The sequence below is a fragment of the Mus musculus genome, chromosome 13, assembly GCF_000001635.26.
Source record: "Mus musculus strain C57BL/6J chromosome 13, GRCm38.p6 C57BL/6J".
NCBI lineage: Eukaryota > Metazoa > Chordata > Mammalia > Rodentia > Muridae > Mus > Mus musculus.
Genome location: NC_000079.6, coordinates 103558137 through 103583508, shown reverse-complemented (window position 1 = coordinate 103583508; position 25372 = coordinate 103558137). Strand labels below are relative to the sequence as shown.

The window sequence follows — 25372 nt, the reverse complement described above, 5'->3', positions numbered from 1 at the left end:
TGTATGTTTATAGGTATCTCTTTCTTTATATTTGGGAAGTTTTCTTCAATAATTTTGTTGAAGATGTTTGCTGGTCCTTTGAGTTGAAAATCTTCATTCTCATCCACTCCTATTATTCGTAGGTTTGGTCTTCTCATTGTGTCCTGGATTTCCTGGATATTTTGAGTTAGGATCTTTTTGCATTTTCCATTTTCTTTGATTGTTGTGCCGATGTTCTCTATGGAATCTTCTGCACCTGAGATTCTCTCTTCCATCTCTTGTATTTTGTTGCTGATGCTCAAATCTATGGTTCCAGATTTCTTTCCTAGGGTTTCTATCTCCAGTGTTGCCTCACTTTGAGTTTTCTTTATTGTGTCTACTTCCCTTTTTAGGTCTAGTATGGTTTTGTTCATTTCCATCACCTGTTTGTATGTTTTTTCCTCTTTTTCTGTAAGGACTTCTACCTGTTTGATTGTGTTTTCCTGTTTTTCTTTAAGGACTTGTGACTCTTTAGCAGTGTTCTTTTGTATTTCTTTAAGTGATTTATTAAAGTCCTTCTTGATGTCCTCTACCATCATCATGAGATATGCTTTTAAATCTAGGTCTAGGTTTTCGGGTGTGTTGGGGTGCCCTGGACTGGGCGAAGTGGGAGTGCTGGGTTCTGATGATGGTGAGTGGTCTTGGTTCCTGTTAGTAAGATTCCTACATTTACCTTTCGCCATCTGGTAATCTCTGGAGTTAGTAGTTATAGTTGACTCTGTTTAGAGATTGTTCTTCTGGTGATTCTGTTACCGTCTCTCAGCCGACCTGGGAGACAGATTCTCTCCTCTGAGTTTCAGTGCTCAGAGCACTCTCTGCTGGCAAGCTCTCTTACAGGGATGGTGCGCAGATATCTTGTTTTTGGACCTCCTCCTGGTCGAAGAAGAAGGCCCAAAACAGGGCCTCTCTCAGAAGCTGTGTTGCTTTGGCAGTTCCCAGAAGCTGTCAGCTTCTGTGGTGCTGACTCTCACCTGTGCAGACTAAATTCCTAAGTTCCAGGGAGTCCTGGAACCAAGATGGCGACCGCTGCTGCTGAGGCTGAGGCCGCCTCCCAAGCCAGGCGGACACCTGTCCTCTGGTCCGGACGGTGGCCGGCTGTCTGCGGCCCGCCAAGGGTGCTGCCTCAGCGGCTCTGTGCTTCTGCCTGTCCCAGAAGCTGTCCGGTTCTCTGGCGCACCCTCTAACCTGTTCAGACTAATTTCCTAGGTCCCGCAGAGTCCCGGAACCCAGATGGCGACCGCTGCTGCTGAGGCTGAGGCCGCCTCCCAAGCCAGGCGGACACCTGTCCTCTGGTCCGGACGGTGGCCGGCTGTCTGCCTTTTGTTATTCTTTATCAGGTGTTTTGTAGATATAGTTTTTTGGGGGAATCTATTATTGAAATTATTATGTTATTTGACTGTATTATGTTGCTCTTTTGGTGTTACTTATGTCCTTACTTTGAGGTTTGTGCATCCTATGGACCAATGCTCTCTATTTATGGAATAGGCTTCATAGTAACTGACTTTACCCTGAGAGTATGTTTTAGGGTATTGGTTTGGTAGGCAATGTTGGTTTTAATTCTAGCTTGGCACTGAAGTGTGATATCTTTATAGGCTCTGGGACTGTGATTAATGACTTTAGGCTATGGCACAGTTAAGGACACTATTTCTAGAGACCAGGCAGGGTTGGGGATTGGCATGTGTGGTGTAAACAAGTATGGGTTGGGAGTGTTCAAGGTATGCTATTCCTTTAATGGAAATGGTTGTCCCAGTGGGTGATACAGCCTTCCTCAGGTTCTGTGGAGGCTTACATTGCTTCTGGCAAGTCTTTTGGCTTGTCAGTCTCTTTGAGCAGACACTGGCATAGGCTCAGGCACTAAGTACATGAAAGGAAGCAGAGATGGAACCACCATGCCTCCTCTGTAATATCCACTGAGTCCTGATAGCCCCCTGTGTCTAAATGGATGGTGAAGGTAGGGCACAGGCTGAAGGCCAGGTGTTTCCCTAAGCCTCTGAGCAGTGTGAGCACAGGCCAAGTGAACATGAGAGCCACTGAATTAGCTCCCAGCTCTGCCAGCATCATGTACCTCAATGTGGAGTATGGGTGTGTTTGTGTGGGGTCACAGGAACCATGTGGTGCTGCCTTCAATTCTGGTTTCTATACAAGTCAACATGTGGCTGAGGGATACATGCCCTGATCTCCTGGTTTTTAAGGACATTAGGCTTTGTTCTCTATGCTATAATGCCTACCTGTTTCAGTGTTAGGCACTGAGTGGACTTGAGTATTGGGGTCACAGTCATTTTGCTGGATTAGGCTGGGTTCCTGAGGCTTTATATGCACATCAAGTCAGCTTGTGGAATGCCTGGAGAGTCTCAGAGATGGGACTGTGACACACAAGACTTTTATTCATCTGGAGTCAATTTTTACACATGGGATCATTTAGTAGACCCTCTTTTATCTTTCAGCATATGGACAATTATTTTATTTTACAGTTCTATTTAGTTAACAGTTTCTCCTTTCTTCACTGATACATCCTGCCAACTCTGACATAGATCAGAGATCCATGTCTACATTCACATAATGAGGTATTATATAACAGTTCAAAAAGGATAATTTATATGAAATGATGGGGGTGAATCTGCACCATATGATGGTCTCACAATGACAGTGTTCCAAGAATCAAGGATTACAATGATTCAAATTCTGTCCAGATGAGGGCCCAGTGGGAAGTAACCAACCTAAGGCTGAAAGATATTAAATGATTTGCCCCAAGCCCACTTGGCTGGGAGAATGGCAGAGTCTCAAACTCATGAAACCAGGCCTTCCTTCAGGCAAGATTACCTGTTACCCACCTCAAAGCACAGCACTGTTACACATCGGTGGCTTATAGCTCTCATATATAGCTCTCATTATAGTCATATTAGTCCATAGTAAACACACTGCCACATGTAGTTAGATAGAAGGCTTTATGCCGCAGGAATCTTGAATCCTGAGGTTCTCTGTGTCCCCGGCAATCCCACCCTCTCCCTTGCCTCTTGTGGGCAAAAGAATATGTGTGCATCTTTTCATCTTGATAAGTGTAAAATCTCTTTGATGTCTTCCCACCCCTTCTTAGCACCTGGTATATCACATCATAGTTATGCTCTTATGTTTCCTGCACATGAAGCTCTGCAAGGAAAGACTGCCTGCCCTACTCAGTCCTACACAGCCCCTAATATCATGACCTATACATAATCAACTATCCACAAATATTTGTCTATTGCTTATGCTCCATTATTTCTAGTTTCCCCCTTATGCTAGATTCTCAAAAAGAGTTTTGTTCTGAGTTGGAGGAATTTGAAGTATTTATTTATTTATTTAGTGGGTATTTATTTCATTTACCTTTCTAATGCTATCCCAAAAGTCCCCCACAGCTCCCCTACCCACTCCTCAACCCACCCACTCCCACTTCTTGGCCCTGTCGTTCCCCTGTACTGAGGCATATAAAGTTTGCACAACCAATGGGCCTCTCTTTCCACTGATGGCCGACTAGGCCATCTTCTGATTCATATGCAGCTAGAGTCAAGAGCTCCGGGGTATTGGTTAGTTCATATTGTTGTTCCATCTATAGGATTGCAGATCCCTTCAGCTCCTTGGGTACTTTCTCTAGCTCCTCTATTGGGGGCCCTGTGATCCATCCAATAGCTGACTGTGAGCATCCACTTCTGTGTTTGCCAGGCCCTGGCATAGTCTCACAAGAGACAGCCATATCTGGGTCGTTTCAGGAAAATCTTGCTAGTGTATGCAATGGTGTCAGCGTTTGGAAGCTGATTATGGGATGGATCCCCTAAGTGGACAAGCAGTGGTTAATCATCCAGGGTGCTGCCAGCACACCAACTCTATGAGCTTCAGTTGCAGTAACTTGGCACTTATTTTATGCTCGTAAGCTTTTACCTCAGCTTAGTCCTAGGAAGTCCCTGCTCTGTCCCTCTGGCAGCTCTCAGGGGACATGAGTCCTGCCATGAGCATTGATTCTCTTGCACATGTCCCTGTCACTGTTACGACACACCCTTGATGCAGCTCTACCTCCAGCCTGCAATCTCAGTGGCTGAGCCAGATGCTCTGATCCACGGTTTTCATTGTGATCTGAAAGAGTCATTACTCTGTGCTCCAGATTCAGCCTTCATGTTCCTCTCTAGGAACAAAGGTATTCTAGTACACCAGTGAGTTCTGTAAGGACCCAGGCTCCTCCAGATGACATTACACCTCAGGCATAGCCACCAACCCTTAGGTTTTTGTTCTTGAAGATTGGCAAGTTCTGGGACTAGGACAGGGAGACAGGTGCAGAGAAAAGCCTCAGGGAATTAATTGGTGATGGTGTCAGTCTTTCTGCAGATTCTAGTGTCTGGCTGAGCAGAGAGTCTTCATAGGGAAAGGAGGATGGGGCTCAGGCTGAGGAGGGTCTGTATGAGTTTCGGGCACCATATTTTATTTGTCTTCTTACTCTAACACTTTCACACAGAGCCTGGTAGTAGAGATGTGAGTGAAATGTCACGTATTCCAGTGGCCATGCAATGCTGGACTCACGGACCCAGCACTAAGGCTTGGTTTTGCCATCTGTTAAAGGTGGATTGTAGTGTTCCCATGTTGTTCAAGATCGGATTAATTTGATGTGTTTGAGATTCTCCAGTATTTTTTCAGCATCTCCCCTTATCTGTAGAAGTGTTAACTATCCTGTTGTGTGTTTACTTAAAATTTCACACTATATATTATATTCACTATATGCTATATATTCACATAGTATGTGTGTGTGTGTGTATATATATATATATATATATATATATATATATATATATATATATAGTTCAATAATGAAAAAAGGATTAAAAGTTCTATTGTAGTTATCTGTAACCAAAATAGATAACTTGTGTGTACCTGGGTTTCTTTGATAACCATGACTTAAAAGTCTGATAGAAGCTGGGCAATGGTTTAATCCCAGCCTTTAATCCCAGCACTCAGGAGGCAGAGGCAGGCAGATTTCTGAGTTTGAGGCCAGCCTGGTCTACAGAGTGAGTTCCAGGACAGCCAGGGTTATACAGAGAAACCCTGTCCTAGAAATCAATCAGTCAATCAATCAATCAATCAATCAATCAAACAAACAAACAAACAAACAAACAAACAAAACAAAACAAAAAAGCAACAAAACAAAACAAAACAAGTCTGATAGATGCTAACTGTAAAAATGATCAACATTTCTGACTTCAAGTGTGCAACATTTTTCCCCAATATCTCTTCAACTTCCAGATGCCAGCTGGTTGTCCCACAATCAAAATTCAGTTCTGGCATTATGCGCTCCCAAGTTCTGGCACTAAGTATCAGATCCCACAAAGCCCAGGCCCACCTCACTGCTCCTACCTCAGAAGCTGGATGTGGGGTTGCCACGGCTACCTCATGGCCTGACCTCCACACTCTGAAGAGTTTCCCACAACCCACTGTTCAGGTTCAGAAACACAGAGCTCAGCGGAGCACTGCAGCCGCAGCTTTCAGCTTGTTGTATAGCAGTGGTTCTCAACCTGTGGGTTGCGACTCCTTCACATGGGCTGTGTTTCTGAGGTCCTGCATATCAGGCACTTACATTACAGTTCATAACAGTAGCAAAATTACAGTTATGAAGCAGTCACAAAAATAATTTTGTGGTTGGGGGAGTCATCATGACATGAGGAACTGTATTAAAGATGTAAGAAGGTGGAAGACCCTTGTTGTAGAGGCTACCACTCAGGAACAGGTAAAGGTAGAGACACTTGGAGGGAAAGTGTGAAGAAGGCCATAGACCATTCATGCCTGTGCAGGCTGCCAGCCTCTAAGCATGTCCGTGTGTCCTCCAGCTCCCTAACTCCTCCCTGTGATGTTCTTGTGCACATCCCATGTCTGTGTGATTAAGTCACTGCTATCCAGGGCTGAACCCACTTCTAGCATCTCTCCCCTTTCCAGACGTCTGGGGCTAAAAGTTTCAGCCTCCTAATCCTAGGGTTGGTTCCTGTGACAACCCCTCTCTATCCTACAGTTGAGCCCGCTGTAGTCTTTGCTGAATGGCTGGGAGGGGCTTGCTATGAATTACAAAGGCTGCTGGTCACCTTTGTCACTCAGGAAACTCCACATTTCCCAAGGTCTGTGGCAGGGATGAGAAACAAAGACAAAAATACATATTTTTATTATGTCATATTTATATACGGGTTGCTGCTCACATTCACATTTTAGAAGCTTAAAAGTAGTGTTTGTTTGCTCATTAACATTTATCTGATCAGCAAAGTACATCATCTCAATGGTAAAAGTCTACACTATTCCTCCCACCCCAGAGGATTCACTAAAGATACTTCCACATTAAATTTTAAAATGCTGATCATAAACATTTGTGTTTTCCCTGAGTTGGCTCTCAACCAGAAAAGGTTGCTCACGACCGGTTTAATGTCACTAGTAACCACATGTGTTTCTTGGAAATGTAAATTCTTGGGCTTGTTAAAGGGAAATACTCCCCCGGGCACTGTAAACAGATGCTGAGAAGCGTTCCCCACATCAGCAGAGAACATTTCTCTCTTCTTTCTCCATCAAAGAAGTGACAATGGCAATGAGCTGGGGTTCATTCATTCCTTCATCAAACAAACACTTAGGAGGGCCAGGCACTGGGCTAGTCCCTGGAAAGAGAAGATTAAACAAGAAAGATAATAGACTTACTTTCATGAATTCTGTATACTAAGTGAGGTGATTACAACAAAAACACAATGAAACAACTAGAGGTGGAATGATATTATAATTTGGATCTTGAATGTCCCTGGGAAATCCATGTGTTAAGGACTAGGCCCCAGCATGATGGTGCTGGCAGGTGGGACCTTTAATAGATTATGATGTATGGCAGGTTTTAGTCATTAGGGGAGTGCCCTCGGAGGGGGATAAGATGCGTCAGTTTCTTCTACTTTCACGTTCTTGCTTCCTGACTTTGGAGCCGTGCACTTCTGCTGGGCCATGTTCTCCAATGATGCTGCCTTATTCCAGTACCAGAAGCAATGGGCTCAACTGATCATTGGCTGGTGGAACCTTCAAAACTGTGAGTAAAAAATCACACTCTTCTTCTTATAAGTTGGTTACCTTAGGTTTAAAGAGTTGACTAACACAGTTAAGCCCATGAAGGCAACAGTAACTCATTGCTGAGAGACTTGGGGAGGCAGACATTGGCACAAGCCCTCTTGGTGGTCAAGGAGAGTGTCTGAAGAGGTGGCATTTCAATCCCCCTGTGAAGAGCAAGAAGGTAGACAAGTGTGTAAGCCTGGGGCAGGGTGCTGGCAAGCACACAGTAAGGAAGGGCATGGCCTTCCGTGAAGGCTATGGGGCAGAAGGTGGAGATTATCTACATGGAAAATAAGGGAAGTACAATCTTCCCTGTGCAAATCTAGCTTCTTCAGTATTCTGGATGGTAGAAATATCACTGAAAACGTAGACTCCGTGGTTCTCAACCTTTGGGTCGTGATCTCTGGGTTTGCCTAAGACCATCTGAAAACACAGATCTTTACATTCCTAGCAGTAGCAAAATTACAGTCATGAAAAAGCAACAGAAATAATGTTATGGTTGGAGGAACTGGATTAAAGGGTTGCGGCATTAGGAAGGGCGAGAACTACTGCACTAGAGTCTAGATAATTCCAGACAAACAGCCATGTTTGTTTCCTGAATAAGCTAGCTAGGATTTCACTTCTCTCTTCCTTCTCTCTCTGTGTGTTCTAGTTTTAGTTCTGGGGTTTGTTTGAACCTCTCTTGGCCTTGAAGACAAGACTCTGCTCCACAGACAGGGTCCGCCTCTGTACCCAGTGGCTTCTCTATTCTTTTCTTGTTTTGCCCAGGGTTCTTAAAAATCAAAACGTTCCTGGTTACCGATCCTAGGAAGTCTGTCATTAGTTAAGAAAATGTACATGGGAACCCAGTGGAGTCTGTCTTCTTCCTTCTTCACTGAGGTAGTTCAAGTGTGTCATCCAGAGCGATGGCTGGTGCTTGCAGTATGAGGTGGGAAAGGAAAGAAAGACATGATATAGATTCAATGGGGGCAAAAACACCCTCACAGCTCAGTGATTCTATTTTTTCCACTTTGACTATCTTAGTCTTTCTCTTAGTCACTTACTCTCATCGTCTAGTAGCAGGGAGTTAGGCAGAAATACAGCCAATCATTGCGTGTGTGTGTGTGTGTGTGTGTGTGTGTGTGTGTACATTCTTATCATGAGAATTGTCCTTCAGAAGCTTCCGTTGCAACAGGGAATATCAAGACACCATGACGGCGATGTAGAGAGGGAAGTTGCCTTGTTCTGCTTTGGGGTATCAAAATAAGAGTTTTAATATCAAAAGAGTAGCAATAGAAAAACTTTGAAAGAAAAGGAAATTTTGAGTATTTGTCAGCCAAGCTCCTAGACTGACCCATAGGCAGAGGGGATAGGTCAGAACACACTTCCTCTTCTCATCCTGGAGAACAGGCAGGGGTTTCCTAGGCTGTAAGTATAAAGATAAAGAGAGGACCAGGGATCCGGCCTTGCTTCCAGAATAGGGTGGGTCAGTCTTCCAGAAGCACAAATATAGGCCTGGTTCCCTGCCCTCGGAGGCATCTTCCCCGTGTATAGCTGGGGTGAGAGGAGAAGGACAGATGCTATATGACAAGGACAAGGTTTGTGGGGACTCCTCTCCCCTTCCCCCGAATCAGTGATTAGATTAAAGCAAGGAGGAACATACATTGGTAAAGAGGGTAGGAACCATTTCCCAGGTGCACATGGTAGGAATGCTCAGGTGTTAGTGTTACACCAGGGAACCTGGAGCTGAATCAGGAAACACTGAGAGGCACAGGCACTTATGGGGCTTAGTGGGCATATGTGACCATGAGCCTTCTGCCTTCAGTAACCTTCTCTAAGGGCCTGGTGAGTCCTACCATCGGCATCCAGTGACCAAGGAAGCAGATGAGATATAAATGACAGTCACAGAAAATGCCCAGCTGTGTGCTTTTTCTTATGGAACTCACTTTGTAGACCAGGCTGGCCTCGAACTCAGAAACCCGCCTGCCTCTGCCTCCCAAGTGCTGGGATTAAAGGTGTGCGCCACCATGCCCGGCTAAAAGATTTTTTTAACTTATTCACTTTACATCCTGCTCACTGCCCTGCTCCCAGTCATCCCCTCCCACAATTCTTCCCCTATCTCCCCTTCCCTTGTCCTCTGAGCTGGTCCGTCCCCCCCCATATCCCTTCACCCTGGCACATCAAGTCTGAGAGGTTAGGAGCATCCTCTCCCACTGAGGCCAGACAAGGCAGCCGGGCTAGAAGAACATACCCCGCAGACAGGCAACAGCTTTTGGGAGCCCACACTCTGGTTGTCTGGGACCCACATGAACTTCGGATGTGCTTCTCAGATCACTTTTGCTTTCCCCTTCCCTTGCTGGGTGCTTAGGGAAAGTGACAAAAGGAAGTGGGAGTGGAGGTTTTCACTGGGTTAACTGCTGCAACAGCCTCACAGTGTGACCCCAACTGGGAGGCTCCACTGACTTTATCATCACACAGTGCTGGAGGCCTGGAAGCCTGAGATCAGAGTATCACAGGGTTGGGTCCCCCTAAGGAATGGGAGGGAGGGCCTTTCCCATGTCTCTCTCTTTGCTTGGTGTGGTTTGCTGATCACTTTGGCATTTGTTTCCTGGTATGCAGGTCACCGTGATCTTTGCCTTTTTAGTTATTGTAATGCACCTACCCTCCTCTTCTTCCTTCTACTGTTCGTCTCTCTTATCCTTTATTTCCCTCCTCCCATTTTCTTCCTGTGTAGCCCAGGCTGGCTTTGGATTCATATCTTCCTGCCTTATCATCTAAAACTCCAGTGTTATAGGCACGTGAAACCGCACTAGACAAGGACTTGTTATCAGGCCCCAGTCATAGTGAATTACGGTCTCACCCTGCCCAAGTTGACCCCATTTTGGCCTAATTATGTGTTCTGTGATTGCATTTTCAAGGCAGGTTACATCCTAAGGAAGTAGGCGTAGGGTATCAGCATGAGGACTTCAGGGGCACACAATCCAACTCTCGATAATCGTCATTTTCAAGGCCAGTCCTCCATGATGTCCCCCGCCCCCCAACACTGCTTCTGAACTGTAATTCAATGCAGTCTACTTCTTCTTGCATCCTCTCCCGCTCAATCAGATACCCCATCAGAACTTGCTGGGACTGTCACAGCTCTCGTAACTGGGTTCAGACTTCTTGTGCAAAGAACAGAAGTTTGAGATATCCCCTTTGGCTTGACTAGATTTTCGTCTCCCGTCTCCATGGGAAGCTCACTGTGGTATGGGAAGCCCACTCTAGTTGTGTCCAGTTCAGTGTGGTCAAAGTTATCAGTTTTGTAGTCCTTTTGGGTTTAAGCTTGATCAGAATCAAACATGTCTCCTCCCTTTCCTTTCTCTTTAGAGAACCATTGTTGAAACAGCCCAGGCTCATAGCTCAGAACTACTCTGCTCATATTCACAGACTCTGGGGAGCTTTTTTCTTGTGACATAAGAGAATAGAGTTGATCTTGGTCCGGGACCCACCGAACTTAGGAAATTAGTCTGAACAGGTGAGAGGGTGCGCCAGAGAACCTGACAGCTTCTGGAACAGGCAGAAGCACAGAGGGGCTGAGGCAGCACCCTGTGTGGGCCGGGGACAGCCGGCCACCTTCCGGACCAGAGGACAGGTGCCCACCCGGCTGGGGAGGCGGCCTAAGCCACAGCAGCAGTGGTCGCCATCTTGGTCCGGGACCCGCCGAACTTAGGAAATTAGTCTGAACAGGTGAGAGGGTGCGCCAGAGAACCTGACAGCTTCTGGAACAGGCGGAAGCACAGAGGCGCTGAGGCAGCACCCTTTGTGGGCCGGGGACAGCCAGCCACCATCCGGACCGGAGGACAGGTGCCCGCCCGGCTGGGGAGGCGGCCTAAGCCACAGCAGCAGCGGTCGCCATCTTGGTCCGAGACCCGCCGAACTTAGGAAATTAGTCTGAACAGGTGAGAGGGTGCGCCAGAGAACCTGACAGCTTCTGGAACAGGCAGAAGCACAGAGGCGCTGAGGCAGCACCCTGTGTGGGCCGGGGACAGCCGGCCACCTTCCGGACCAGAGGACAGGTGCCCACCCAGCTGGGGAGGCGGCCTAAGCCACAGCAGCAGCGGTCGCCATCTTGGTCCCGGGACTCCAAGGAACTTAGGAATTTAGTCTGCTTAGGTGAGAGTCTGTACCACCTGGGAACTGCCAAAGCAACACAGTGTCTGAGAAAGGTCCTGTTTTGGGCCTTCTTCTTCGGCCAGGAGGAGGTCCAAATACAAGATATCTGCGCACCTTCCCTGTAAGAGAGCTTGCCAGCAGAGAGTGCTCTGAGCACTGAAACTCAGAGGAGAGAATCTGTCTCCCAGGTCTGCTGATAGACGGTATCAGAATCACCAGAAGAACAATCTCTAAACAGAGTCAACTATAACTACTAACTCCAGAGATTACCAGATGGCGAAAGGTAAACGGAGGAATCTTACTAACAGGAACCAAGACCACTCACCATCACCAGAACCCAGCACACCCACTTCGCCCAGTCCAGGGAACCCCAACACACCTGAGAACCTAGACCTAGATTTAAAAGCATATCTCATGATGATGGTAGAGGACATCAAGAAGGACTTTAATAAATCACTTAAAGAAATACAGGAGAACACTGCTAAAGAGTTACAAGTCCTTAAAGAAAAACAGGAAAACACAATCAAACAGGTAGAAGTCCTTACAGAAAAAGAGGAAAAAACATACAAACAGGTGATGGAAATGAACAAAACCATACTAGACCTAAAAAGGGAAGTAGACACAATAAAGAAAACTCAAAGCGAGGCAACACTAGAGATAGAAACCCTAGGAAAGAAATCTGGAACCATAGATTTGAGCATCAGCAACAGAATACAAGAGATGGAAGAGAGAATCTCAGGTGCAGAAGATTCCATAGAGAACATCGGCACAACAATCAAAGAAAATGGAAAATGCAAAAAGATCCTAACTCAAAATATCCAGGAAATCCAGGACACAATAAGAAGACCAAACGTACGGATAATAGGAGTGGATGAGAATGAAGATTTTCAACTCAAAGGACCAGCAAACATCTTCAACAAAATTATTGAAGAAAACTTCCCAAATCTAAAGAATGAGATGCATATGAACATACAAGAAGCCTACAGAACTCCAAATAGACTGGACCAGAAAAGAAATTCCTCCCGACACATAATAATCAGAACATCAAATGCACTAAATAAAGATAGAATACTAAAAGCAGTAAGGGAAAAAGGTCAAGTAACATATAAAGGCAAGCCTATCAGAATTACACCAGATTTTTCACCAGAGACTATGAAAGCCAGAAGAGCCTGGACAGATGTTATACAGACACTAAGAGAACACAAACTGCAGCCCAGGCTACTATACCCAGCCAAACTCTCAATTATCATAGAGGGAGAAACCAAAGTATTCCACGACAAAACCAAATTCACGCATTATCTCTCCACGAATCCAGCCCTTCAAAGGATAATAACAGAAAAATACCAATACAAGAACGGGAACAACGCCCTAGAAAAAACAAGAAGGTAATCCCTCAACAAACCTAAAAGAAGACAGCCACAAGAACAGAATGCCACCTTTAACAACTAAAATAACAGGAAGCAACAATTACTTTTCCTTAATATCTCTTAACATCAATGGTCTCAACTCGCCAATAAAAAGACATAGACTAACAAACTGGCTACACAAACAAGACCCAACATTTTGCTGCTTACAGGAAACTCATCTCAGAGAAAAAGATAGACACTACCTCAGAATGAAAGGCTGGAAAACAATTTTCCAAGCAAATGGTATGAAGAAACAAGCAGGAGTAGCCATCCTAATATCTGATAAGATTGACTTCCAACCCAAAGTCATCAAAAAAGACAAGGAGGGACACTTCATTCTCATCAAAGGTAAAATCCTCCAAGAGGAACTCTCAATTCTGAATATCTATGCTCCAAATACAAGAGCAGCCACATTCACTAAAGAAACTTTAGTAAAGCTCAAAGCACACATTGCGCCTCACACAATAATAGTGGGAGACTTCAACACACCACTTTCACCAATGGACAGATCATGGAAACAGAAACTAAACAGGGACACACTGAAACTAACAGAAGTGATGAAACAAATGGATCTGACAGATATCTACAGAACATTTTATCCTAAAACAAAAGGATATACCTTCTTCTCAGCACCTCATGGTACCTTCTCCAAAATTGACCACATAATAGGTCACAAATCAGGCCTCAACAGATTCAAAAATATTGAAATTGTCCCATGTATCCTATCAGATCACCATGCACTAAGGCTGATCTTCAATAACAAAATAAATAACAGAAAGCCAACATTCACATGGAAACTGAACAACACTCTTCTCAATGATACCTTGGTCAAGGAAGGAATAAAGAAAGAAATTAAAGACTTTTTAGAGTTTAATGAAAATGAAGCCACAACGTACCCAAACCTTTGGGACACAATGAAAGCATTTCTAAGAGGGAAACTCATAGCTATGAGTGCCTTCAAGAAAAAACGGGAGAGAGCACATACTAGCAGCTTGACAACACATCTAAAAGCTCTAGAAAAAAAGGAAGCAAATTCACCCAAGAGGAGTAGACGGCAGGAAATAATCAAACTCAGGGGTGAAATCAACCAAGTGGAAACAAGAAGAACTATTCAAAGAATTAACCAAACGAGGAGTTGGTTCTTTGAGAAAATCAACAAGATAGATAAACCCTTAGCTAGACTCACTAAAGGGCACAGGGACAAAATCCTAATTAACAAAATCAGAAATGAAAAGGGAGACATAACAACAGATCCTGAAGAAATCCAAAACACCATCAGATCCTTCTACAAAAGGCTATACTCAACAAAACTGGAAAACCTGGACGAAATGGACAAATTTCTGGACAGATACCAGGTACCAAAGTTGAATCAGGATCAAGTTGACCTTCTAAACAGTCCCATATCCCCTAAAGAAATAGAAGCAGTTATTAATAGTCTCCCAGCCAAAAAAAGCCCAGGACCAGACGGGTTTAGTGCAGAGTTCTATCAGACCTTCAAAGAAGATCTAACTCCAGTTCTGCACAAACTTTTTCACAAGATAGAAGTAGAAGGTATTCTACCCAACTCATTTTATGAAGCCACTATTACTCTGATACCTAAACCACAGAAAGATCCAACAAAGATAGAGAACTTCAGACCAATTTCTCTTATGAACATCGATGCAAAAATTCTTAATAAAATTCTCGCTAACCGAATCCAAGAACACATTAAAGCAATCATCCATCCTGACCAAGTAGGTTTTATTCCAGGGATGCAGGGATGGTTTAATATACGAAAATCCATCAATGTAATCCATTATATAAACAAACTCAAAGACAAAAACCACATGATCATCTCGTTAGATGCAGAAAAAGCATTTGACAAGATCCAACACCCATTCATGATAAAAGTTCTGGAAAGATCAGGAATTCAAGGCCAATACCTAAATATGGTAAAAGCAATCTACAGCAAACCAGTAGCCAACATCAAAGTAAATGGAGAGAAGCTGGAAGCAATCCCACTAAAATCAGGGACTAGACAAGGCTGCCCACTTTCTCCCTACCTTTTCAACATAGTACTTGAAGTATTAGCCAGAGCAATTCGACAACAAAAGGAGATCAAGGGGATACAAATTGGAAAAGAGGAAGTCAAAATATCACTTTTTGCAGATGATATGATAGTATATATAAGTGACCCTAAAAATTCCAACAGAGAACTCCTAAACCTGATAAACAGCTTCGGTGAAGTAGCTGGATATAAAATTAACTCAAACAAGTCAATGGCCTTTCTCTACACAAAGAATAAACAGGCTGAGAAAGAAATTAGGGAAACAACACCCTTCTCAATAGCCACAAATAATATAAAATATCTCGGCGTGACTCTAACGAAGGAAGTGAAAGATCTGTATGATAAAAACTTCAAGTCCCTGAAGAAAGAAATTAAAGAAGATCTCAGAAGATGGAAAGATCTCCCATGCTCATGGATTGGCAGGATCAACATTGTAAAAATGGCTATCTTGCCAAAAGCAATCTACAGATTCAATGCAATCCCCATTAAAATTCCAACTCAATTCTTCAACGAATTAGAAGGAGCAATTTGCAAATTCATCTGGAATAACAAAAAACCGAGGATAGCAAAAACTCTTCTCAAGGATAAAAGAACCTCTGGTGGAATCACCATGCCTGACCTAAAGCTTTACTACAGAGCAATTGTGATAAAAACTGCATGGTACTGGTATAGAGACAGACAAGTGGACCAATGGAATAGAATTGAAGACCCAGAAATGAACCCACACACCTATGGTCACTTGATCTTCGACAAGGGAGCCAAAACCATCCAGTGGAAGAAAGACAGCATTTTCAACAATTGGTGCTGGCACAACTGGTTGTTATCATGTAGAAGAATGCGAATCGATCCATACTTATCTCCTTGTACTAAGGTCAAATCTAAGTGGATCAAGGAACTTCACATAAAACCAGAGACACTGAAACTTATAGAGGAGAAAGTGGGGAAAAGCCTTGAAGATATGGGCACAGGGGAAAAATTCCTGAACAGAACAGCAATGGCTTGTGCTGTAAGATCGAGAATTGACAAATGGGACCTAATGAAACTCCAAAGTTTCTGCAAGGCAAAAGACACTGTCTATAAGACAAAAAGACCACCAACAGACTGGGAAAGGATCTTTACCTATCCTAAATCAGATAGGGGACTAATATCCAACATATATAAAGAACTCAAGAAAGTGGACCTCAGAAAATCAAATAACCCCCTTAAAAAATGGGGCTCAGAACTGAACAAAGAATTCTCACCTGAGGAATACCGAATGGCAGAGAAGCACCTGAAAAAATGTTCAACATCCTTAATCATCAGGGAAATGCAAATCAAAACAACCCTGAGATTCCACCTCACACCAGTGAGAATGGCTAAGATCAAAAATTCAGGTGACAGCAGATGCTGGCGAGGATGTGGAGAAAGAGGAACACTCCTCCATTGTTGGTGGGATTGCAGGCTTGTACAACCACTCTGGAAATCAGTCTGGCGGTTCCTCAGAAAATTGGACATAGTACTACCGGAGGATCCAGCAATACCTCTCCTGGGCATATATCCAGAAGAAGCCCCAACTGGTAAGAAGGACACATGCTCCACTATGTTCATAGCAGCCTTATTTATAATAGCCAGAAACTGGAAAGAACCCAGATGCCCCTCAACAGAGGAATGGATACAGAAAATGTGGTACATCTACACAATGGAGTACTACTCAGCTATTAAAAAGAATGAATTTATGAAATTCCTAGCCAAATGGATGGACCTGGAGAGCATCATCCTGAGTGAGGTAACACAATCACAAAGGAACTCACACAATATGTACTCACTGATAAGTGGATACTAGCCCAAAACCTAGGATACCCACGATATAAGATACAATTTCCTAAACACATGAAACTCAAGAAAAATGAAGACTGAAGTGTGGACACTATGCCCCTCCTTAGAAGTGGGAACAAAACACCCATGGAAGGAGTTACAGAAACAAAGTATGGAGCTGAGATGAAAGGATGGACCATGTAGAGACTGCCATATCCAGGGATCCACCCCATAATCAGCTTCCAAATGCTGACACCATTGCATACACTAGCAAGATTTTACTGAAAGGACCCAGATGTAGCTGTCTCTTGTGAGACTATGCCGGGGCCTAGCAAACACAGAAGTGGATGCTCACAGTCAGCTAATGGATGGATCACAGGGCTCCCAATGGAGGAGCTAGAGAAAGTACCCAAGGAGCTAAAGGGATCTTCAACCCTATAGGTGGAACAACATTATGAACTAACCAGTACCCCTGAGCTCTTGACTCTAGCTACATATGTATCAAAAGATGGCCTAGTCGGCCATCACTGGAAAGAGAGGCCCATTGGACACGCAGACTTTGTGTGCCCCGGTACAGGGGAACGCCAGGGCCAAAGGGGGGGAGTGGGTGGGTAGGGGAGTGGGGGTGGGTGGGTAAGGGGGACTTTTGGTATAGCATTGGAAATGTAAATGAGCTAAATACCTAATAAAAAATGGAAAAAAAATAAAAAAAAATTATAAAATAATATCCTAAAAAAAAAAAAAAAAAAAGAGAATAGAGTTGCACCACCCACAACTGCAACCCAGCCAGGACAGTAGAGGGCTTCTCTCTATCCTTGTGTCCTGGACTCTACCATGGACCCTCGGGTTGGTGTGTTGGGTTTGCCACTGTCCCAGAGAGCTTGGTAGAAGGCTAGCTAGCTCCATCCTCTTATTCCTGGGTTTCCTGAAATGTATTTGAGCGTTCAAGTGGCTCCAGTTCTCTGGTGGAGAGAGCATGTGACATCTGCAGCCAATGCTGTGCCTAACGAGTGACAATATAGTCATTAAAGCATGGGCTCTGGAGGTGGTGCGGCCCCTCATTTAGATGTCAGCCTTGCCGTTTGTTCGCTTCCTTAGCACCTCAAATGACTTTGCTCTACAGCCATTAGCTTTTTTTTCTTCTTTTCTTCCTTCCTTCCTTCCTTCCTTCCTTCCTTCCTTCCTTCCTTCCTTCCTTCCTTCCTTCCTTCCTTTCTTTCTTTCTTTCTTTCTTTCTTTCTTTCTTTCTTTCTTTCTTTTCTTTTTTTGTAAACACAGGAGAGAATCAACTTCACGGCTCGAGACTGGGTACAGATTAGATAAGGTATACAAAGTGCTTAGCACTCCTCCTGCTGCTTAGTTAAGTGATTAGGAAAGGCAGCTTTTGTTACCATGGTACTTTCTTCTGGGAGCCTTCTGAACTTGCAGGCAAAATGGTTACTGTGAGCTCTGAAGGCTGGGCTAATGGTACTTTGCCTCAGTCCACGCTTGGCTTGTGGTTGAGTTGGGCTCATCAAGGTGAGCTCTTGCAGGCTCTGGCAAGGAGGATCTAAGAACAGCCATGGTTGCTCCATCATCCCTCTGGCGCCTGAGAGCCATGGCAATCTTGAGTTTGACATTCCTAAGTCTTCCAAAATGATGCATGATTCTGGCAGCCGTTGGTGTGTTCAGGTAGAGGAAGGAAAAAGTTACTGTGAATTAAAAATAGAACCGTTTGTTTTTTTCTCCTAGAAAGTACTTGGAGACGAGTCTGGCCTTCCAGACACAGCAGGGATGGAGTGGAAGATTCTAAACTTGGGTGGGGGGTTGGAGGGAGAGGAACTATATTTTCCTGGCAGGCATTCCTTTGGGATTTTTCAACATAAGCTACTCTGTGTCTGTGTAATGTGCTCTCTGTAAGGAAACAGTAGGGCCTGCTACCTCCCTCCCGGCTCTCCCTCACCCTTTAAGTTTAGAAGGGCCAGGGTCAGCTAGGGAAGTGATGACATCACTATTTTCTCTCTCTGGGTCAAGCAGATGCCAAGTTGAAGGCCACCTCCTCTTTTCCTCCACCAGGTCTCCCTTTGTTAGGCGACTTTTCCAGTGCGCCGTTCTATTCTGAGCTCTGCACTTTTATTTTTATGGAGGAAACTGAAAGGAGTCTGGCGAGTCTGAAATGGTAGGTGAGCCGGGGAGGAATACTGACCTCCTTGTCTGAGATGCAACTGGGGAAAAATAAAACTGCCCAGGAATGGTACCCACAGGCCACGAATGGACCTGGTATTCTGAGGGAGGCTTCAATGGGCTCGGCAGTAAAGGTGAAAGCTGGGTCTCTTCTCCCCTCGCCCCTTGCTGCTTTGGTGTTTTGTTTTGTTTTCTTTTAAATTCATAAAATGGAGACAAGAATAACAACCCTAATTAAATCTCTCTGAGTTTATTAAGCTTCTAACAGCAACAGCTGGTCACCTTTGAGTGTGATGTATAGGGTTTGTTTGTCCAGGGCCCTCAGAGATGTTGTTTATTGTTTCTGTTTTACCGGTAGATGAAAGAGAAGCAAGAGGGATGTTAACTGCACGTAAGGCTGCACCCCAGAGATCCATTCCCTTTGCTTAGGCACACATCCTGGAAGTTGGCACAGCTTCCCCAGAAGGTGGCACACCACCCTCTCCACAGTTCTTATTACTGGGGACACAGCTACATGCCCTTCCCTACCACAGGGCCAGAAGCATGGCTTCCCTTGGGAAGAGCTGGTCCTTACCCCAAAGGAAGTAGGTGAGTTGCAGAGCTACAGTTTCAGGTTTAAGGCTAGTATTCCGTGTGGTAAATATTGGATCCCGGATCCAGGAAGCTTCAAAGTAGCTAAGTTTGGTGATTGTTGAATTTGAAGAGATGGGGAAGTAGTAGTTGGAGCAGGCCTCTCCTGCCTATGGGCTGGCTATACATAGCTCTAGTAATGGAAGCATGCTCTGAGCTGTCAACACCTTGGGCATAGCTTGCTATGTGTTTGGTCCCCAGGGAGTTAAGAACATCCCAGTGTCTCAGGGAGAAGATGACACAGCTTAATGGGGTCCAGCCAGGACAGTTGGAAGGACTCTGTAGGACTCTCTTCACCAATGGTTGTCAGCGAGTGACCTGCAGACAGCATGTAGTTGGGGTACACTGCCCATGAGACTTCAGTAGCACCATGGTCCCTGATTTAGCTCCTTACCAAGGTGGGCAAAGCCTGCTACATGGGTTGCTCACATAGCTGACACTGGATAGATGAAGCCTATGTAGTAGCTAGGCATTTCTTTCTCTTTAATTCCACAAAAAAGAATCAAATAGCCTTGCCTTTGGCAAAGTCCAGTGTAATAGAATTATAAAGAAAATTGTGGTGTGTATGTACACAGATGCCTGTATTGCCTGCATCTTCCTTCTTATGCCTGTGACCCCGGAATTCTCTACAATAGAAAAAACAAAGCTTTGTCCTTGCCTGACTCCTGTCACTCACTCCTCCCTGGGGCAGGGGGTGTGACTGTCCTCTCAGCTGGGATGAGGGGAAATCGACATCACAGCTCTGTGTTGGAAGGAGTGATGTGTCGCTCTTCTCCAACGGCTGCCTCTTTCCTCTGGAGACTCTGAGAGCAGTTCCCTCTTAGCAGGTGTGTTTATGTGCCCTCCTCTGTGTGACTGATCTGCTCTGTCAGGGAGGCCGGAAGTTCTCCAGCTGCTCGGTGTGCCAGATGGATAAGGAAGGCCAGTGAGGGTGCATGGGCCACATTAGGAAGCTCATTGAGAAGCAGGGCTGGTGCTCGCTCCCATCCAGCTTCATCTGTTATGCCATAAAGCTGAGATTGTGAGCTCCACTTCTTTGGCGCCTGCATATATGTCCCCATCAGTTTTAAAATCACAAGTGTGTGTGTGTGTGTGGGGGTGTAATTTACTGTTCTTTGAGGTCCTATCACAGGATAAGCATCATCACTGAAATATGAAGAAAGGGCTGTGGGGGGTCAAAGAGAAAGAGGTGATAATCAGAGAAGCCTTGGCAGAGAAGGTGACATTTGAATGGACAGGAGACCCAGAGGTCAACAGCCTACCAGAATGAACACATCTCTGCCTCCACCTTAGCACAGGGCAGGGGTCTCTCAGGATCAGCTTCACATCTGCCTGTGTAGATGGAGAGATGGTGGGCCCTGGAGAACAGTCTGAGGGAGGTGTGGGGGAGTCCCCCTAAACACGGGAGAACCACCCTCCTGCCATGTTCCTCTCCTTCACCAGGATTCCCTCCTGTACCATGTACTCCTCTTCTTGCACTGGTCACGTCCTCTGCCATCTTCACCTCGTCTTCCTTTCTCACTTCTTCCAGGTTCATCTTCGACCCTAACAGCACCAGGGCCACCTTCGTGGTGGGAGGCATGGAGCGCGGGACTCCGATTCACAGCTGCCTTGCACATGAACAAGCCACTGAGTGGCAGGTGGGATTGTGATCGACAGCTGCGAAGGTATGGGAGGGTCAGAGAACGCAGGCCCTAAAAGAAAAGGGCCTTTGAAAGAACTTGGCAGAGATACCAAGGAGAGCAACTCTGTATTGAGTGACTCCGGCAGGACATGCTAGTGCGGAGTTGGAGGGTTTCTCCAGGCAACCGACAGTGGGTGAAAACATTAAAGGATCCTAGGAAGACCCACTGCATAGGCAGGAAACTGACTTTAGCTTAAGACAAAAGACTGGAAAATTACTATTGAATAATTGTTTGTGTGTGTGCTGTTAATCATTGCACATTCGAGAGGATTATTTTCATTGATGTAATTAGTGACTGCATTTTTCTAGAGGACATTTTTCATGTCGAACGGATAATAACTGGAAAGCTGAGGGACAATGGAGTTTCGTGGCAGACCCCAGTGACAGGATGAGAGTGGATTTGACAAAGGTGCCTCTCTTGTACCACGAATACCCTGGAGAATCGGCGAGCAGACGCTTGATTTTTGAAACACAGATGAAACGGTGCGATAACATTACCCCAGGGACTTCGAGTGATTGGGTCATGCTGGAACCTTGCCAGTTCAGTTCAGGTTCGCTTAATCAACCCTCATCTACCCTACTGCATGCTGGGTATTAAATACTCAGCTGACTAAGACGCAGTGCCGACCCTACAGGAACAGAGGCAAGTCAGTCAGTGACATTTACAATACAGGGACTTCTGTAAAGAATGATCATAGGATGCCAAAGGAAGGGCACTGCCCAGTCCAGAGGGCACTGAAGGCTTTCAGGCCGTGATGTCTGGGGAGTATGTGATTGCCTCTAAAGTTTTCATAGGAACCTTCCTGGTGTTCACCTTCTTTAATTCACTTTATCCTTATGAGGCCCCTGGTTCTTGCCTTTGGGCCATCTCTATTGTCCATTTGGAACCAGCATTGGTATCAGATTATCTTGGTTCCTGTCTCTCTGCTGCCTTACCCATGATGACCCTGATGATGATCCTTTGGATAGTATGTGACGACCATAGTTACCTGGTTGGATCCATGACCTGTTCCATGTAGGTCTCTGGTGAATTAATTAGGCTTCCCTGGATGCTGGGATCAAAGCCACATTCTAGGGTGGGGATGTAATGGGAAGGTCATTGTAAGCAAGGCAACAGCAGGTACCTCAGTGACTGCAGTCAGGACTACTGGGGACCCAGCACAGGGGTTTGGTGTGAGTGGCTTGATCTTCTCATATAATGGAGGTTCTGGCTTCTGGACCAATTATTTCTCTTTCCTCCTCTTCATCTTTATCTTTTCTCCTTCTCCTCCCTTCCTCTTCCTTTCCTTTCCTTTTCTTCCCTTTCCCTTCTTTCCCTTTCCCTTTCTTTCTTTCTTTCTTTCTTTCTTTCTTTCTTTCTTTCTTTCTTTCTTTCTTTCTTTCTTTCTTTCTTTCTATCTTTCTGTGGCATCAGAGCCTGTCTGTGCCACCGGATTGCTATGGACCTTGCTATATAGACCAGGTTGGCTTCATATTCCTAGGATTGTACCCATGAGCCATAATACCCAACTGCCATGTACCTTTCTTGTTCTTTCCTTGTGGCCTCTATCTTGGACCTTTCCCATACTACTCTCTTCACCTCTCCTCCTGCCTGTCCCATGTGTGCACACTCTAGGAACGACTTCCCCAGTTTCTAGATGTAGTTGGCTTGTCATGATAGAAATACAACATTGTGGGGTCAGGGGCCACTTATGGTTTGCTTTGCTTACAAGGTGGCTGGGGCCTAGCAGCATTGAGACCTCCTCTGGCTGATACTGGGGATGAGTTTTCATTCCTGATCATGCCCTCAGACCTAGAACATCGACACGTGCTGTCTGCCCTTAGATTCCTGGAAGACTTTGCCTTATGCTCCCAATCTTGCTTCTACGCTATGGACATCACAACTTTCTTGCCATGAGAATTTCACCATCTGTTACTGGTTTAAAACAGCTCTCTATTGCTCTAGAAAGGATTCTCAGGGAATCTTCACCTTAGGGTCAAGGGTTGACCAGCCTTGCCTCAGAGAGACTTGCTGGGCAGCCTTCCTGCTCCTGTGTGCTGAGAACACTCAGTGCTAGCTTGCCTTCACCTCATTAGACCTCATTCTACTGCTGCAGCTCTACTTGGTAGAGTTCCAGATCATAATCCTCTTCAAAATGTTCTTTTTTCCCCCCTCTTACCATTTTGTATCTTTTAAAATGGGAAACAGGTTTAGGGGTCTAGATCAGGAGCTAGCCACATTCCATAAAGACCTGGCTGCCCATACGACCTCTCCTCTGGGTCCGGCAAGCCTCCTAGGTTGAAGGCTAGCCGTACCAGGAAGCCAACAATTCTTCTCTTACTCACTAATACCTCCTCTGGCAGTTCTGCGTGGAGATGCAGGAAGGCTTCATTTGAGGGCCATAAGTCCCCACTTGTTGACAATCAAGTCTCCTGTGACTCTCAAAAGGGTAACCACCTGCACAGAAGGTAGTTAGAATAATTTAAGAGTGATGTAGGCACTTCTGGCCTGGTTATGGTCCTTCATTTGCTTATCTTTATTGTTCTGACCCTATGTAGTCAAGATTTTATACTTAATTTTTTTTTTTTTGCTTAAATCAGCTCAGTTATAAAAGACTCCCTTTGACCTTTTCCTAACCAATAGTATCTTAGCTTATATTTGAAGTTATATTTTTGTTTTATTACTTACCTTTTTTAGATCAACATTAAATGAATTCAGAATGCCTCAACTAAAAATATATCTGTATATATTAAATCCTTTTGAATATTTGCAAGGGGAATCAACAAACAGTTTTCTAGGAGTTCTAAGTGACTAGAATTCTTGTTTTTCCCCACTCAGAGTGTGTGTGTGTGTGTGTGTGTGTGTGTATGTAAAGGCTCTTTTGAGAGAGGGTCTTTTACTGGCATTGAACTTGCTAGATCAAGGCTTGGAATTAGGTTGGCTGGCCAGTTAACATCAGGATTGCTCCTGCCTCCAGTTCTTCAGCATGGGGATTATAGGTGTGTGCTAGCACATCCAGCTTTATAATGGTCCTGGAGATCTAACTCAGGTCTCATGCTTATGGGTCAAAGAATTTACCCACTGATGCATTTCTCCCTCCCATGCCTGGAGTTCTTTGGTATTACCAGATCCCATTCGGTTCTCCTGATTTTCCTTTCTCTAAGAAATAATTCTCAGAAGATGTTCCTTGAGGCAAATATTTCTGATGATTCTTCATTGTAGAGACATTGAAATCCTCTTTCACCAACTGCTTTAGTTTTTGTGAGTTCTTAACTCAATAATTGTTTGAATAATTACCATATTCATGACTCCACATGGGAGTGGGGCACTCATGGCCTTACGTTAATCAGGCCATTCTCCTAGGATTCCACTGAAGGATACACATTTAGAGAGGACAATGGTGATGAAATTCAAAGTTCTAATCAGAAGGATATGATGGCATGCCAGAGATTAAGCAGAGGGACCTTTGACCTTGGCTAGAAGGGAATTCTTGCATCACCCGAAACACAAGTGTTTGAATTACTTGTCACCAGCCATATCAGAGAACAGAATATGGAACAGCCAAGAGCCATAGAGAAGGAAAGATGAGAGAAGAATGGATGGCTAGAGCTTCTCACAGCCAGTTAGGATGCCATATACAGAAATAGCATGTGCGTACCTGCACACACAGAATGCACTGTGCTTTCATCTCCATGTGTCTAGAATCTCGAATCTGCAGCACCCTGTAATCACTGCACAGCAAGAAAGAAGAATAAAACATAAGACTATCTGAAGACAGGGACACTGAGACAGGTCCCCAGAGGGGAACAATGATTCCAAATTTGTGACTTAAAGTCATTAATTTATTTTTCTGTAATTTACTTTCATAGCACATTTATGCCATTCTTCATTGGGTCAAAAATTAAGCCACATGAAAAAAATGCTTGGTAGAAAATAACTATGCTAGCTACTTAATCCCAGGGTCCCAGTAAGAAAATGTCACTACGGGCTGAGACTTTTAGTCTCCAGAGTCCAGTGTGCTTTATAGAGTTCTTTGAATTTGTAGGTTTTCATTTACATTAGTTGGGATGCTGTGGTTTGCATTAGAATATCAGTGCTGTGATGGACACACAACTACATGGTTGTTTTCTGGCTATTTGGGTGTGTTGCATGTGATCCTACCAATAGGGAAGAATAAACATTTCAAGTACTCACTCAGAGTGAAGCCTGATGCTCAGCCATTGGGGGCCAGCCTAAGCCAACAGGAACTGTACTAGGTCCCTGCCACAACCATTCCATCTGTCAGGACCCTACGAAGAATTAAGATGGACTCATCAGCCCCTTCCTCTGTTGTCATGAACATAACCACATAGAGTGGTTGGAAATGATGACCGTGCAGACTCAACTTCACTTAAGGCCCTTCTCTCCTATCTCCAGTGGGCCTGGTGAGAGCCTAAATC

General features: G+C 44.7%; 1 long non-coding RNA gene across 1 annotated transcript in view; it reads left to right on the top strand.

Moving 5' to 3' along the window:
• The window catches only part of Gm46398, a 28769-nt gene extending 7851 nt beyond the window's left edge, over positions 1–20918 (top strand). Inside the window, exons 2-3 of the long non-coding RNA XR_001780852.2 lie at positions 6977–7078; positions 20801–20918. This is a non-coding gene — a long non-coding RNA (predicted gene, 46398). The remainder of the gene's footprint in view (positions 1–6976; positions 7079–20800) is intronic.
• Positions 20919–25372: the final 4454 nt, after the last annotated feature.